This window comes from Lepidochelys kempii, chromosome 4 (assembly GCF_965140265.1).
Source record: "Lepidochelys kempii isolate rLepKem1 chromosome 4, rLepKem1.hap2, whole genome shotgun sequence".
Classification (NCBI taxonomy): domain Eukaryota; kingdom Metazoa; phylum Chordata; order Testudines; family Cheloniidae; genus Lepidochelys; species Lepidochelys kempii.
The window spans coordinates 44080627-44097039 of NC_133259.1; the positions used below are offsets into that span (position 1 = coordinate 44080627).

At 38.4% G+C, this 16413-nt stretch overlaps 1 protein-coding gene across 3 annotated transcripts in view; it reads right to left on the reverse strand.

Annotated features, from left to right (window-relative positions):
* SCLT1 (sodium channel and clathrin linker 1) overlaps positions 1-16413 on the reverse strand; it is a 137010-nt gene that overhangs the window by 23878 nt on the left and 96719 nt on the right. The window lies entirely within an intron of this gene.

A 16413-nucleotide genomic window follows, 5' to 3' on the forward strand; every position in this document is an offset into this window, starting at 1 on the left:
TTAAAAAGGGTGATGGCAAAGGCATGGTGTATTTTTTGTGAAGACCAACAGCCCTTGGAGTTGTCTTCAACATAAATACTCACATTTTACAAATATAGCATTAAGCACACTGAGTACACATACAAATTTTATTTGCAGTGTTCCCTGCTTACATGTTAATAAACTGTAACTAAATTAATGTTATATGATTAAGCTAAAAAACCAAGCATATTGACCAATTCAGGGAAGTACCTCTCTTATGCACAGTCTAAAGTACATAAAGTATAATTGCTCATTTTAATCTTTAAAAACGTAGACAGAGATATGGCAATACAACTTTTAGAGAGAAAGGTACAATAGCATGATATAACTACAAATGTTTAGGTAAGACATTACTTAAGAGCAGAAGGAATTATGTAAATTGTAAGGTGGAAAAAGGATACAGGAAAAGGACAACAGCCATACACTCAAATGGAGAAAAGAGGCAGAAAGATAATTTTCAAACAGAAACTAATCAGCTGGAAAACAACCTCTCCCCCAGAGGTAATTCCTGTTTTCTCTCCAGGATTGTTAAACTTCAGAGCATTTTGGAATAACTTGTTCTGTATGAAAAGTGCTTCTAAAAACACATTCTATTGTATTATAACTGGCCTTCAATGACCTCAAAAAGATTGTCTAAGAATCATAGAGTTTAAAGCCAGAAGGGATCACCAGATAATGTACTCTGACCACCTGTATATCACAGGCCACCAACACCAGAACACTAAAGATGAAATCAAAGTAAATGAGACCCACAGAAGATCAGAATACTATGAGCCACACGCAGAGAATAGGAGGAACTGAGGTGCACCAGTGCTCGAGGTTAGCGCAATGGCAGGGAATTAAGTAAAATATACCCGTAATCCTGGCAAGTGACCCATCCCCACATGCTGCAGAGAAAGGCCAACCCCTGGTCCCCCCAGAATCACTGCCCATCTGACCTGAGGGAAAAGTCCTTCCTAACCCCACATATGGTGATCAGTTAGATCCTGGGCATGTCAGTAAGAACCAGACAGCCAAGCACCTGAGAGAGAATGCTTGGTGCATCTCAGAGCCCTAGCCCTCTCTGACCAGTGTCCTGTCTCCAGCCATGGAAATCCCTGAGGCTTCAGAAGAAAGATATAAAAAGCCCTTCCCAGAATGCATAGGTGTGGGAGGGAGATGCCTTCCTGACTCCTGATGGTGAGCAGCTGAAACCCTGAAGCATGAGCTTCAGGAACATAAGACATAAATTAGAATTGAGCCCCAGCACTGTTGAGCCCTGGCCCCTACCATCACAAACAGCCCTGTCATACAACTATGTTCACAAATTTGTACAGCTCCCTCTTACAGCTCCCCACAACTTCTATAAGGAGTCTGTTCTAGAACCTGACCCTTCTGATGGTTACAAACTTTCTTCTAATTTCCTTGAATTTGTTCATGGCCAGTTTATATCCATTTGTTCTTGTGCCAGCACTGTCCTTTAGTTTAAAAAACTCTTCACTTTACCTGGTACATACACCCCCCCTCCCGAATGTGTTTACAGAGAACAACCATATTTCCCCTTAGCCTTCTTTTTGCTAGATTAAACAATCCAAGGCCTTCCAGTGTCCTCTCATAAAATAGAATGATCAGGGGAATAGAGGGCTTAATAGCTTTTCTCTGCAGCTGTTCTAGTTTAAATTCATCTTTCTTGAACAAGGGTGACTACAATTGTTTGTACACAGTGTTCCAAATGAGAACTTACCAGTGCTTTATACAATGGCATCAATACATCACTATCACTACTGGAAATGCCTCACCGAACACATCTTAGGATCGCTTTTGTCCTTTTCCCCCACAGCCACGTCACATTGGTGGCTCATGGTCTTCCTGTGATTGATCTACACAACCAGGTCTCTCTCTTCCTCCATTACAAACTCCCAGCTTGTAGCAGAAATTCTTATTATTAGACCCTAAGTGCATGACCTTGCACTTTGTAGTATTGAATTTCATCCCATTTTTGTCACTTCAGTCTTCCATATCTTTCCTGCACAATATTCCAATCCTCCTGTGTATTGATGCTGCCTCCCAACTTTGTATCAGCAGCAAATTTCATTAGCACACTTCCTAATTTTTGTGCCAAGGTCATTAATAAAAATATTGAACAAGTTTGGTCCCAGGACCAATCTTTGAGGAACTTCACTAGTAACCTCCCTCTAGTCCAATAATTCATCTTTCAGAACAGTCAATAGCCTTCCCCCATTTAGCCAATTCCTAATCTACCCTAGAATGCTCGTACTGATCCACATTTTCTCTAATTTAACTAATGATTTCATGTCAAATGCTTTACTGAAGTTTACAGTAGATTTAAGTATATTAAATCTACTGTACTTCCCTTATCTTAAAAATCTGTTATTTTCTCAAAGGAGGGAATCAGGTTAGCCCACCAATCATGGTCTACCTTTGCTAAATCTATGTTGTATTACATCCCCTTTACCTGTATGGTATGTATTACTTCCACCTCATATGTAGTAATTTCCATTTCTAGACACTGATTTCCATCAGCCTTACTGCCTTCATACACACATTCGATATCACAATTGTTACTTAAAACTGAGGCAAAGTATTAATTTAGTTTTTGGGACATACCTAGATAATCTTTAATTTCCCTCCCATCCTCACTGCATAGCGGCCCAATGTATGTAGTTCAAAAACTTGTCTCTTTCACCAACAGAAGTTGGTCCAATAAAAGATGTTACTTCACCCACCTTATCTCTCTAAATACCTGGGACCAACATGGCTACAACACTGTAAAACATCTCTAATTATTTATTTTAATTTCCTTGGCAAGAGCTAATTCATCTTGACTTTTAGCAAGTTTACTTCATTGTTACATTTTCTAACCTCCACAAGGTAGCTTTCTTTACTTACTCCTAATAAGCTTTTTGAGGTAGCTGTTCATCTATCTGGGTCTGGAGCTTTTCCCTACAAGTTTTTTTCCCTTTTGCTTGGGATTTAAATCCTTGAGCACTTTAATCTAGCTGACTTCATTAACTGCAGCAATTCCCTTAATTTCCCAAAGTCTGCCCTTTTGAAATCAAAACTCATAGTTGATTATCTGGTTTTGATTATCCTGCTATTTCACTGAAAGCATGTAATCAACTCATGATCACTCGATCCAAGGTTATTTCCTACAACCAGCTCTTCTCTGATGTCCTCACTACTTACCAAGACTAAAATGGCCATCACCTCTTGTTGGTTTAGTGATGATTTGATGAAGAAAACTGTCATCTTTCACATCCAGGAATAAGTGGGCTCTACCAGTATTAGCAGCATTATAATATATAATCTATATCCAGGAAGTTAAAGTCCCCTGACTATGACAACACTCAATATTATTTATCACTCTAATAGTAGAGAGATCACTATCCATACCTGAATCTGGCCCTAGGGGTCTATGGCAGATCCTTAAAATTATCCCTACAGAACCTCTTTTACAGTCCTTCACCAAAGAGATTTTTGACCCAAACAGATTCTGTTTTTTTTCTTACTATCAATTCATATTTCTTTACAGTTTATCACTTTGTTGATGTTCAGCGCTACCCCACCACCTTTACCTTTATTCTTATCTCTCCTAAACAGAAAATACCTTTCAATTCTACTATTCCAGTCATGGGTGCTATTCCACTAATTTTATGTAATCCTTGTGTATCTGGTTTGACCTTCTGTAACAGTAGTTCCAGTTCCTCCATTTTATTGCCCAGACTCCTTGGATTCATGTACAATTATTTCAGTTGTTTCCCTAATACCTCAATCCGATTTTCTAGCTTGTGTTCCATTATCCCTTATTATATATTCATTTAGCAGATTTTCCTGCTCCTGTGTACTCAAGCCAGGCGTGGAGATGTCAGAAGTCTCTCCCAGCCTTCTCCCCATATCTCCTAGTTTCTTTTTTTCTTGGTATAGGGTCCAGGAAGAGAAGACAATGATGGCTACTGAGGCAGCAGTAGAAATGATCCGAGGAGAGAAAAGTAAGAAGATGGTTGGATGCAGAAGCTTGGGATGTACATCATCCTTGAAGGGGTATTTGATGGAAGCTACTTATGCATGAACTATCACTAACTGTATGGGCCGTGTCTGTATTTAAATAGAGTTAATATTAAACTACACACATACTGATAAAACAAAACATTTTTTGAAAATAAGGAAATTGTTGATTTTAAATCATCCAACACCAGCTTCTTAAATATCACTAAGGTCCAAAGAATAATTCTGAATTCAAAATACTAAATAAGTCATTGAAAAATAATCTATTCCTTCTACACTTGTGCGATGAAGTGTGGAACTGGCACATTCAACAGCACGGACTTTATCAGAGTGGATGTGATCATGTACAGTGCTACACCAAGAAAATAATTTTAGTTGGAGCGTCACACCAAACAACTCTTGAATCTGTTAGGGTCTGCTTAGCAAGTGTCTGCAGTGTGAACTTCAGTTCACAGATATTAGGGTGCAATTCCTGTAATGGACTGTCACAGTGATATCTGGGGATCACCAAGCCCAGTAAGGGGTTTTGTCACTGGCTGCCCTGTAACACTGGGATGCCTTAATAGTATGCTGTTATGGCTCAGATGCCTGACACCAGTAACCTGCCCACAAGGACAAGGTCTCATCCTGACTTCCAACAGCCCAGTTACTCCTTGTAGGGTCACTCCAACAGTCCCAAGTCTTCCCAAGTTCTGAACTACCAGACATTCACACTATTATCAGTTCACTTTGGCACATACATTCCACAGTTTGTGAACCAGATGCCTGCTTGGGTAAAAATAAACAAAACGTTTATTTAATAGAAAAACCACAGATTTAAAGATGAAATAATAAGGGAAAGCAAAAACCTACAAGTTACACAGAAAAGAAACAAAGATGCCATCTCAGGCTTTACACTTCCATATTAGATAACTTGTATTAGAAAAGGGATTTTATCTATTGCCTCTGAACAGTTTCCCAATGTACACACTAGCTATAGGAGGGATCCAACATTTCACAGACAGCTTCTTGCCAACAGGCCAGGCTGTCCCTCAGTTTCTAGATGAAAACTTCAGTTTTAAGACTCCTTTTTTTAAATGGCTGCCCCTGCCCCTTTTTTAAACCCTCTCCTGGCATAGTCACTCATGGTTATTCAGAGTCGGGAAAATTCCCTTGAATTGATAGCCAGAATGCCTCAGTATCTTTCCATTAACTTTAATGGTCCACAACTGTGTTTTCCTGGGTTGCAGAGTGGATTGTTTCTTGAGTCTAGTTTTGTGTAAACACCTGGCTTGTGAAGCACCTCTCTTCTTTTCCCTGTCTCATTGCTTGCAGTCCTGCTGTGAGGTGAAACTGAAACTGCACAATTCTCCATATACACAAATACATAAATTCATAACCATAGTCTGTATATAACTCATAATAAGCATGAAGTTCTGACCATTACAACCTTTCATAAAAGACCTTACTCCATATACTTCCATAGTACACTAATGAGCACATAGTACACTAATGATCATTTTTGGGCCTAAACCTTCTGGTGTCCTCTTAGGGTTTCTGGACCCTGATTGTCATACTAACATATGTTTAAAGGAAAGGATTTAGCCTTATAAATGACAAGGAACACTAAAATTACTGAGCTAAAGAGCTGATCCATTCTGCTTATTAAAAAAAATAATATTAAAACAAAGAGAAAGGCTTTAAAAAAGTTCATCAAATCCGTTTCTATTTAATATTGTCTTTTCAAAGTAAGTAGAAAACAAAAGGTGAGCTGTTTAGTATTTTGGCAGATGGATGATGAATCTGCCAGCTGCAGCAAGTACCTACCGCAAAACTCTCATATGACAAATATAGTATGTGCCAGATGTTTTTTTCTGTTGAATTATATACTATCATATGCATCAGTTACTCTTAATAATTATGCATTCTGTAGACTGCCAATACCTGCAGCTGTCTCTCATCCTTAAAATAGGCAGCTGTGGCTGCCAAACATTATAGTAGTATATCCAAGAATAATGTTTTAGAAATGGAGGAAGCCTCCTTTGGCTAAAAATGCTGTGTAATTCAGTTAATACATTGTATGGTACAACAGAGTACACGGTTCTGGTCAACACCTATATTTAGACATGAAAACTGGAGATTAGTTACATACAAGGACAAGTCTGAAGACTTGCGAGGAATTTACATGACTAAATGTGTAATGACACGGGCACCACAACTATGACATGGTGAATGAGAAAACTGGAAGAAAGATACCTAAGGCAGCTGCAGTCAAGTGAAGATAATGTTTAGAATAAAATTAAAAGCATCATAACGAATAGAATCCTTGCCATGCAGTTTGTGAATTTATGTAATGGATGATCACTACTCATTGATGAAAGCTTAAAAAAATAAGTAACTCATCACCTTATTTGCTGAAACATAACAGATCTGTTCTCTCAGCCAGTTAGATTTCAATGCAAAAAGCTACATTAACGCAATGTTAAAGTTACAAATGTAATCATATAACTAAATCTCATAGCAACTTGTCCCCATATTATATTTTTTCATATTGAGGCTGCTAAATGCATGTGTCAATATGTACAGTATGTGTATCAGTAGAAATTTTTTTCATTGACTGAAAATTGTGAATTTTATAGTGTCATGAAATTTTTAAATACATTCTTTTTTATAAAGAAAAAGACAGCTTGTGCTTAATGATGCTAGCCTTAAATGGCTCTTGTTAGCTTTGTAGATAAAAATTTCATTCTGAAGAAAAAAGCTTAGAGATAAATATTATTGCCCTTACTCAGGTTGAGTAGTTCCTTTACTCTGGAATCATCTATGGATTTCAGTGAGATTACTGGCAGACTAAAGTATGCTCAATGCTAAGGAGGCAAAATCTATCAGAATTTGAAGAAAGATCTTAAAATTGTGTGAGCTACTTTTTTTTTTTTTTTTAACATTTGTAGTTTTCATTTTCTCCTCTGTTGAAGGCCATTTTTAGTATCATTTTACTGTTTGTTTCAATGAGATATTTGCAATCTTCTTTGTGAATATTGTTTTAGCCACTGTCCCTACCAGAATCCTGTTAAGGAGAAATATGCTAATGTTACATGGCAAGGAGGATTTCCTTAGGATCTGCTAAAACGTTATGGTCACTAATTATCTGCTAAGTGTTTTTAAACTTACTTCCTCCCCTCATCCCTAAATTTAGGACATATCATGCAACTGAAGTCTGAATACCAAGATGAGTGAAATAGAGTGCCTGGCATTAAGTGAGTACATTGATACAATAGGCATCATGGAAACTTGGTGGAATGAGGATAATCAGTGGAACAATGCAATAGCAGGGTACAAAATATACAGGAATAACAGAGTAGTTTGCACTGGTGGGAGAATGGTACAACATGTTAAAAAAAAGTCAAATAAGGTGAAAATCTTAAATGAATCAAACTGTACCACAGAATCTCTATGGATAGAAATTCCATGCTTGAGTAATGAGTGTAGCAGTACAAATGTACTACTAATGGTGGTGACCAGGATGGTGACAAGAAGAAAAGGAGTACTTGTGGCACCTTAGGTACTCCTTTTCTTTTTGCGAATACAGACTAACACGGCTGTTACTCTGAAACCTGTCAGGATGGTGACAGTGACTGTGAAATGCTCAGGAAGATTAGAGAGGATTCAAAGGCAGAAAACACAACAATAATGGGCGATTTCAACTATTCTCATATTGACTGGGTAAAAATCACCTCAGAGCATGATGCAGAGATAAAATTTCTAGACACCATAAATGACTGCTTCTTGGAGCAGCTAGTTCTGTAACCCACAAGGGGAGAGGCAATTCTTCATTTATTCCTAAATAGAGCAGAGGATTTGGCTCATGAAATAACTATAGCCAAATTTCTCAGTAATAGTGACCATTACCTCTGGGTAATTAAGTTTAGCATCCTTGTAGGAGAGAATATATCAAAAACCCACCACAATAACATTTTACTTTAAAAAGAGGATTTTACACATGAAGGACAACACTAGTTAGATGGAAATTAAAAAGAGCAGTTACAAGGCTAAAATGTCTGCAAACAGCATGGAGATTGCTTAAAAACACCACAGTAGAGACTCAGACTAAATGCATGCCCACAGTGAAAAACAACAGGAGGAGGACCAAAAGAATCACCATGGTTAAATAACAGAGTAATGGAGGCCGCTAGAGGCAAAAAGGCATCCCTTAAAATGTGGAAATCAAATCCTAATGAGGAAAATAGGAAGGAGCACAAACCTTGGCAAATAAAATGTAAAAATATAACATGGGCCAAGAAAGAATTTGAGAAGCATCTTGCTAAAAATAAACAAAAATTACTGTTATTTTTTGCAAGTACATTAGAAGCAGGCAGCTTGCCAAACACACAGTGGAACCACAAGACAACAAAGGTTTTAAAGGAGCATCTGAGGAAAACAAGGCCATTGTAGAGGATGTGGGAGAGACACTCATATCAGATTTCAGAGTAGCAGCCATGTTAGTCTGTATTCGCAAAAAGAAAAGTAGTACTTGTGGCACCTTAGAGATGAACACATTTATTTGAGCATAAGCTTTCGTGAGCTGCATCCGATGAAGTGAGCTGTAGCTCACGAAAGCTTATGCTCAAATAAATGTGTTCGTCTCTAAGGTGCCACAAGTACTCCTTTTCTTTTTACTCATATCAGAGCTATTCTTTTGGGGCAACAAATCTGAAGTAATGGAACTTATGTCAGACTAACTGGCCTACTGTTGCCTGGGTCATTCCATTTACTCGTTTTGAGCAGGCGCCACTGAATTCAGTGGGGAGTGGATCTTAAAAATTGATGCATGATGTCCCTTTTAGCTATGAGACGTCTTCAGAGAGGAATAATTACAAGTCAAGTTTGGAGGACATTTGAGTTATGGGTCTTGAAAAAGATCAATAGTTTTGATCCAATGATATTTAATATAGAGGGGGAAAAAGGCACTGCAGTAGTATGGAAGTCAAAAGGTTTATATGAAACTGACACAGGAACATACTCTGTCAGTTCTTTATTTGGCTCTGCATATTTCCCTCCTATGAGTATTGTGCTACCTTGAGATGCCTTATGGTAGAACCGTCTTAGCAGTGTTGGAATGCTCTCATGTCCCCACCTCTCCTCTGAGCATCACCTACATTCTGAGGGCAAGGCTGTAGTGGGCAGAGCACCCTCACCACCTCAGTTCCTTCCAACCACATTCTTGGATGGATGTGAAACATTCTGATCTCTTTGGAGTCTGAGTCTCTCTTTTCTTTAGATAGTTAGTGTTAGTTTTTAGTACAATTAGTTTCTTTCCCAGTTTCAGGTTATGGCAGAATCTAAGCAGCAGAACAAGACGGGATTCATGAGGTTGTGCTGGTACTGGAAAGCAGGCATTGAGGGCCTCCTCCTAACAGAGAGAATCAAATCTAGAGAGCGGGCTGTCAATCTTGTGTCCTTTAGTTTTTCCAGAAGTTCATCTGTCTTTTCACTGAAAAGACCCTCCCCCTCAAAGTGGAGATCCTCCAGCATAATCTTAGTGTCTAGAGCTACAGAGAATGAACCAGCCTCCTGATAGTCACAGTAAATGTTAGTGATCTGGCACCAGAGTCAAAAGCATCAAGGGGCTCAGACAGCATTTGGCTACATTTTGGCCCTCCATTAAAATGGCATTTGCTAACCCTCTTATTTTGACTGGTAAGTCTCCTGTAAAAACAATGCTATCTTCTCCCATAAATGGAATTGGTAGCAGGCCATGACCACCTGATAAGTCACCACCCTAATACCAATGGACAATGAAGACCATTCCCTAACCAATCAATTCTTCCCCCACTTGTTGCAGGGGTGAAGTGTAGTTGTCCAGATCTTGCCCCATTATTGGCAGCAGCCATCACCAGTAAATTAGGGATAGGATGTGTATGGAAGTAAGAAACCCCCTCAGAGGGTATCTGATCCAACTTGTCATGTTTCTTAGAAATAGATTGACAAGAAGCAGATGTGGTCCACACAGATTTAGTCGGCTATAGCAAACTATCCAAAATGGGTGTGGACATTCTGCTCCTCAAAGTAGCGGTAAAGATATCAAGTACCAGGTGAAAACTCTCTTCCACAGGCACTGCAGAAGGATTTAAAGGGGACACCATATGATCCACCAAACTGTGGAATGGTTTAGCATCCTGGGAAGGAAAAGAGCCTGATGCCACCCACATGTTCATCTAATGTGATGGCAGTAATGAAAGCTACTTAGATAGATAAATAATAGAACACTCAGGTTACTGAGAGTAGTTCAGAGGGCTCAAAGGACAGTTTCATTAGTATGGCCGACACCAAACTGAGATCCCAAGAAGGGACAGGCTCTCTAACAGAGGGATATACATTTGATAAACCTTTAGACCAGTGTTTCCCAAACTTGGGATGCCACCTTGTTCTGGGAAAGCCCCTGGCGGGACGGGATGGTTTGTTTACCTGCCGCGTCCACAGGTTTGGCCAATTGCAGCTCCCACTGGCTGTGGTTTGCTGTACCCAGCCAATGGGGGCTGCGGGAAGTGGCGCGGGCCGAGGGACACGTTCTGTGTCATTTGCAGACTTACTAAACCCCTCCCCGCATTATACTAACTGCTCCTGTCAGTCACTTATACTAACTTTCTAACATGAGCTGGAAATTGGTTGAATCATTTCTCTCCTACCTACAATTCTGTTTCTTTCCAGTATCTTCTAGCTGTCTAGGTAGAGCTTCAGCAGTTCCTGATACAGTATATGTGAAACCATCACTTTTGGTGCTGGAAAAGGCCTCAACATTGGAGACACAAGTGTTTTCTAAGTTTGTGTTAACAGTCTGCCTCATTTCCGAAACTTCCATACAGTCTTTCATTTGCAGATTTTTTTTAACCTATAGAAGCCATTTTTCTGATGGGCCTTGCCAGGTCTCAAGACTGACTGGACTGTTTGGGCTTCCTTTCTTTGTTGGGATAATGGAACCCTCTTTTTCTCATACACATTTCATCCATCTATTCCCCCTCCCCATCTACAGTTCTCACTTGCTATATACTCTCCTAAACTTTGTTGCTGATTTTGAAATATGTCTGTTTTCCATTGTAATTTGTGACTTTGCTTTCTGTCTCTGCTCTGTTATATGCCAACCTCATGTTAAACCCATAGAATTATGGCCAGTTTTGTACACACTCCTTCAAGGCAGAAAAAACACTTTTAGCCAGTCTTCTCCCAGAAGGATGTATCTATGTGAAAATTATCTTCTATTCTACAGAGATTCTTACATCACCCATCATCATAGTATCTGAGTGCCTTCTAGTAGGGCATTAAGTAATGCGACTAACATTGGTCATATGTTATTTGGGCCGCCATCCTCTCTCCACAGGGAGAAGTATTTACAGTGGAAGGTCTTGTTTTGGTAGAAATTTTTTAAATATACATATTGCTATGTATTTCTGTTAGAGAAAACAAAGTGAAAAAATTCACCTTGCACTTTGAGTGCAAGGTGGTGAGGTTTGTGATGGTCCTTAGTTTTTGGGTGAGTTTATTCCATAGTCTTGGATGAGACCCCCCCCCCCCCCCCCCGACTAGCTTTGCTCTTATTGTAGAGAGTTCTATTGTGCCAGAAGAGTGAAGATGTCAATCATTGTCTTTATCCCAGAAGTTTAGACTCAGACTTAAAAGCCAGAATGGACCACTGTGATCATCTAATCTCTGCACAGAACGTCATCCACCCACTGCTATAATAGACCCATAACCTCAGGCTGTTACTGAAGTCCTCAAATAATTATTTAAAGACTTCAAGCTTGCAAAGCAAGGAGCAATTCCAGCAACTGTCATGGGCGGCGAGGAGGAACTGAGGGGCCGTGGAGTTGGTTGGGTGCTTTATACCAGCGCTATAGTCGCATGGCAGCAGAGGGTGCTCGAGCTGCCCCGGCGGGTACCACTGAGGGAAACATTTCTGGCAACTATTATTGGTGTGCACCCACACTTGGAGTGGAATGCACACATACAATCACTTGAAGAATCAAGAACAGCTGTACAGATTATTACAGGTCTGGAGGAACAAACAAAGAAAGACTTAAATATTTATGACCGATAAGAGAAGGACATAACATTAGTCAACAAATATCTGAAGGATGCAAACAAGGAGGGACAAGGAATCACTCTGGATAGAAAAGGGCAAATTACTATGAGAAAATTAATGAAATTAAGACAAGAAAAATTAGCCTGAATTTCAGAAAAAACTTCCTAAGAATCAATGACAATTAAACTGTGGAACTATCCTCTCAGGTATAAGATGGAAACTCCATTACCTGAGGTATTTAAAATTAGACTGTACAGTTCAATAGTAAATGTACAGAAGATAACCATTCTGCATTGGAAAGGGGGTGGATGAGGTAACCTAATAGCTCTTTTGTCTCTCTAAGTCCCCTGTTGCAAATACACACATAATTAACTTTACTCATGTGAGTTGTCCCATTGACTTCATAGGGCTAATCACATGAGTAAAATTAAACATGCATGTGTTTGCAGTATCTGCCCCAAAGATCTATAATTCTCCAACTAGTTTTAATCACAAATTACAAAATGATTAGATTAAATTTAGTTCTACAAAAATGATGTCAAGAATCCTACTGTGGGACTTGATTAAAAGCAATGTTTTCTCCAGTGTTGTGACACCACCGGCATTCTTTTTGTAGCTATTTTAAAAAAAAACTTAGGTAATTTACCCTTCAGTAGAACCTGATGGATCATGGAAAACAAAAGATTACAGTTAGAAACAATTTTAAATCATATAGCTGTTATTTTCTGTTCTTTCCTGATTCTTTATTACTAGAGTAATTATGTGGAAACAGAATCTTTGTTTATGATGTTTTCTGGTTCTTCTGCTTATTCTTCACCTGAAGTCATGATTTTGTCTTTTTGACATTATAATCATAACTGCAGAAATAATTGTGTGTTATGTCACAAATAGACGATTGCGATCTAAAAGTGAGGCATGTGGAGTTCCTGTTTCATGCAAATGTCCTAAGCAATAAAACCAAAGGGAAAGGGAATTATTAGAAATAAGCAGAACAGTCTGTAAATGTTAACTTTTTCAGGAGATGAAACTGGGTCTTTATCTTGAATAGTGAATCTAAGTCTATTTATATCATACTAAAAAAAAGAAAAGGAGTACTTGTGCACCTTAGAGACTAACAAATTTATTTGAGCATAAGCTTTTGTGAGCTACAGCTCACTTCCTCAGATGCATTCCTATATATCATACTGTTTATTATGCACAGATTAACTGTATACAAGTGCCAGACAGATTTCAAATAGTATATTTGTAAAAAGATAAAGGCAATTCAAGTCTTTGGTGTTGGGAGTCAAGGTTTTCTGATGCCACCTATAGACACCAAAATAAAGTAGCATTTACCACCAGCAGCCCTAAACAACTGGTGCTAAGTGAGAAAAAAGGAACACCCCACACTGAAATCAGTAGAGGGCTACTGCTTTCAATTCCTTAGGAAACTGTCTGATTCCTTGCTTACTAGAAGGAATGATCAAAATGACTGCACCCTTTTCACACATGCAAGCTAGACTGAAATTCAGCTTTTGGGGACTGGAAGGGAAAAGTGACATAAGTGGTATAATCAGAGTAATGTAACCTCCTCTGCAGATAGATCTTGGTTAGATTTGGCTTAAGCCATTCAGTCGCAAGTAAACTGAACATTTTAGTTTGGTTCTAGTAATTTATTCATGTCATAAAACCACCTATCATTAAACAACATGCAGCTTTTGCCTAAGGAAACTTGGACAAGATACAGAGCCCAGTCTCTTATTCCTGGCCCCAAACCTACCTCAATTCTTTATAAGTCCTAAAATATAGTACATTTATCTCCAAGTTAAAATTCATATCACCATCATTATTTCCAGCTAGAGTAACATATATTACATATATAGTGTCAAAAGTGTACTAGGAACTTTATAGACTATTTTCAGAGTGGCAGCCATGTTAGTCTGTTATCAGCAAAAACAACAAGGAGTCCTTGTGGCAACTCAGAGACTAACAAATTTATTTAGGAATAAGCTTTTGTGGGCTAGAACCCACTTCATCAGATGCATGGAGTGGAAAATACAGGAGCAGGTATAAATACATGAAAAGATGCGAGTTCCCTTACCAAGTGTGAGGTCAGTCTAACAAGACAATTCAATTAACAGCAGGATACCAAGGGAGGAAAAATAACTTTTGTAGTGGTAATGAGAGTGGCCCATTTCAAACTGTTGACAAGAAGGTGAGAGTAACAGTAGGGGGAAATCAGTATGGGGGAAATTAGGTTTAGGTTTTGTAATGACCCAACCACTCCCAGTCTTTATGCAGGCCTAATTTGACAGTGTCCAGTTTGCAAATTAATTCCAGTTCTGCAGTTTCAAATTGGCTGGACTGGCTCTAGGCACGTGCTTGGGGTGGCACAATTCCAAGGGCAGCATTCCGGCCACTCCCCCCCCCTTTTTTTTTCGCTTGGGCAGTTGCGCTCTCGGAGCTTGAGGCGGCAAATTTTTGCTTGGGGAGGCAAAAAACCTGCACGTTGGAGTCTGTTTTTGAAGTTTTTTTGTTGAAAAATTGCCACTTTTAGGTCTGTTATTGAGTGACCAGAGAGACTGAAGCGTTCTCCTACTGGTTTTTGAATGTTATAATTCCTGATGTCAGATTTATGACCATTTATTCTTTTGTGTAGAGACTGTCCGGTTTGGCCAATGTACATGACAGAGGGGCACTTCTGGCACATGATGGCATATATCACATTGGTAGACAATGAAATTCCTTGCTCTGAAGAGCTTACAAATGTTTTAATAAATGTAAATATTGTATATTTTTTCACCTCATGACTGTTGATGTGGAGAGTAATAGACCTCAAAATGTTATAGCTTTGAGAGTTCCCACTAACTGACACACTGGAAGCATGTCTCCAGAGTGAGACTCACAACTTGTATTACTTGAAAATGGTCATTCTATTTCTTTTCATGACTTAACTTTTTCATTCTCTTTCATAATTAGTTTATAAATATTGCAATATGTAATAAGCATTTGCTAAGTTCACTGCATTTTAATTTTGCTTTATTGTACCTTCAATTATAATTATCAAAATACATGTATAAACTGAAGCGCTCAAAAGTCAGAATTACACCACAGTGCATTTTGCAGAACTATTTTGTCTTTTTACAGTAGTAAAAAGACCAAAAATGGTCATAAGTTATTATACTGCCAAGCATAATGTTTTTGTTTGGAAGCATAACCTTTGTTGTAAGAAGCACTGACCTTCTTAGTTGCCTCCAAGACTGACTTTTGACATTAGTATATTGAAACAGTCCTAGCTCCTTGCTCTCATTCTGGGCCAAGGTGAAACCCAATATCAATAATCTTCTTTTAAGAAGTGTACAGTATCTTTAGATGATGTCTGCTTGCTAATTTACTTCATAACATAAATGAGACCATACTGTGTTCTTATGGAATACATTCTACATATATTCACAATGCTATCCTCTAATTTATGAGTGCTTTGCCACAAACCCAAGTTGAGCTTTGAAAGACAGGGATGATCATGAGCTCAGATTGAACAGAGTCCTGAGTAACTGAAAAATCCTGGATCATTTTTTCATTGAGGTATAAAAATATACTTGCCAAATATCATCATGTATTTATATAATTTCTTTCACTGAAATAACCAACCTGAGAAGGTATCTAGTATTATTTTAAATAGTCTCACTTGGTTTTTCACTTTCAAATTCCAAAACCTATTTTTTGTCCATACAGCTTACTTTTTAAGTTAGGAAATGAAGTAGCCAGCAGTAATGCTAAAAGGTCTCATTTACTGTTTATTTTAAAAAATTTTTTGGATTTCCCTCTATATACTGAGAACACTGTGGACTGAAAAGAGGATAAACAAGTGACACTGAAGGAATGGAAAATTAAATAGCTGCTGCTGGGAAATAAGAGGAGAAGCTGAAATATTTCAAATACCTGGAAAGGAGAGACTGAAATCACACGGAGAAAATTCTGCAATGAACAGTGCCAGGATTCAAGGCAAAGGAATGGTACAAGAAACTCAACCATCAGCAAATGGGTCAGTGATTCAGTGAAGAAAAACACTGAGTAACAGTGAGCTCTGGTGAACTGGGGTACAGAAGGCCATAGAACAGTATGGTTTTGTAAAGGAGGTTGCAAATTAATGAGAAACAAACTTACCTAACATTATATAGCACATTAAAAAGAAATCATTTAACTTTTTATAAGAAAATTCTATTCGATGCCACCATTAACATGATCTTTTTATTCTCGTATATATAACTGAGCCTCAAATGTCAAACACTAATTTCTCAAAGTGCCAAGATATAGCTCAGACTATCCCCAAAACAAAGTGAATATCTGCT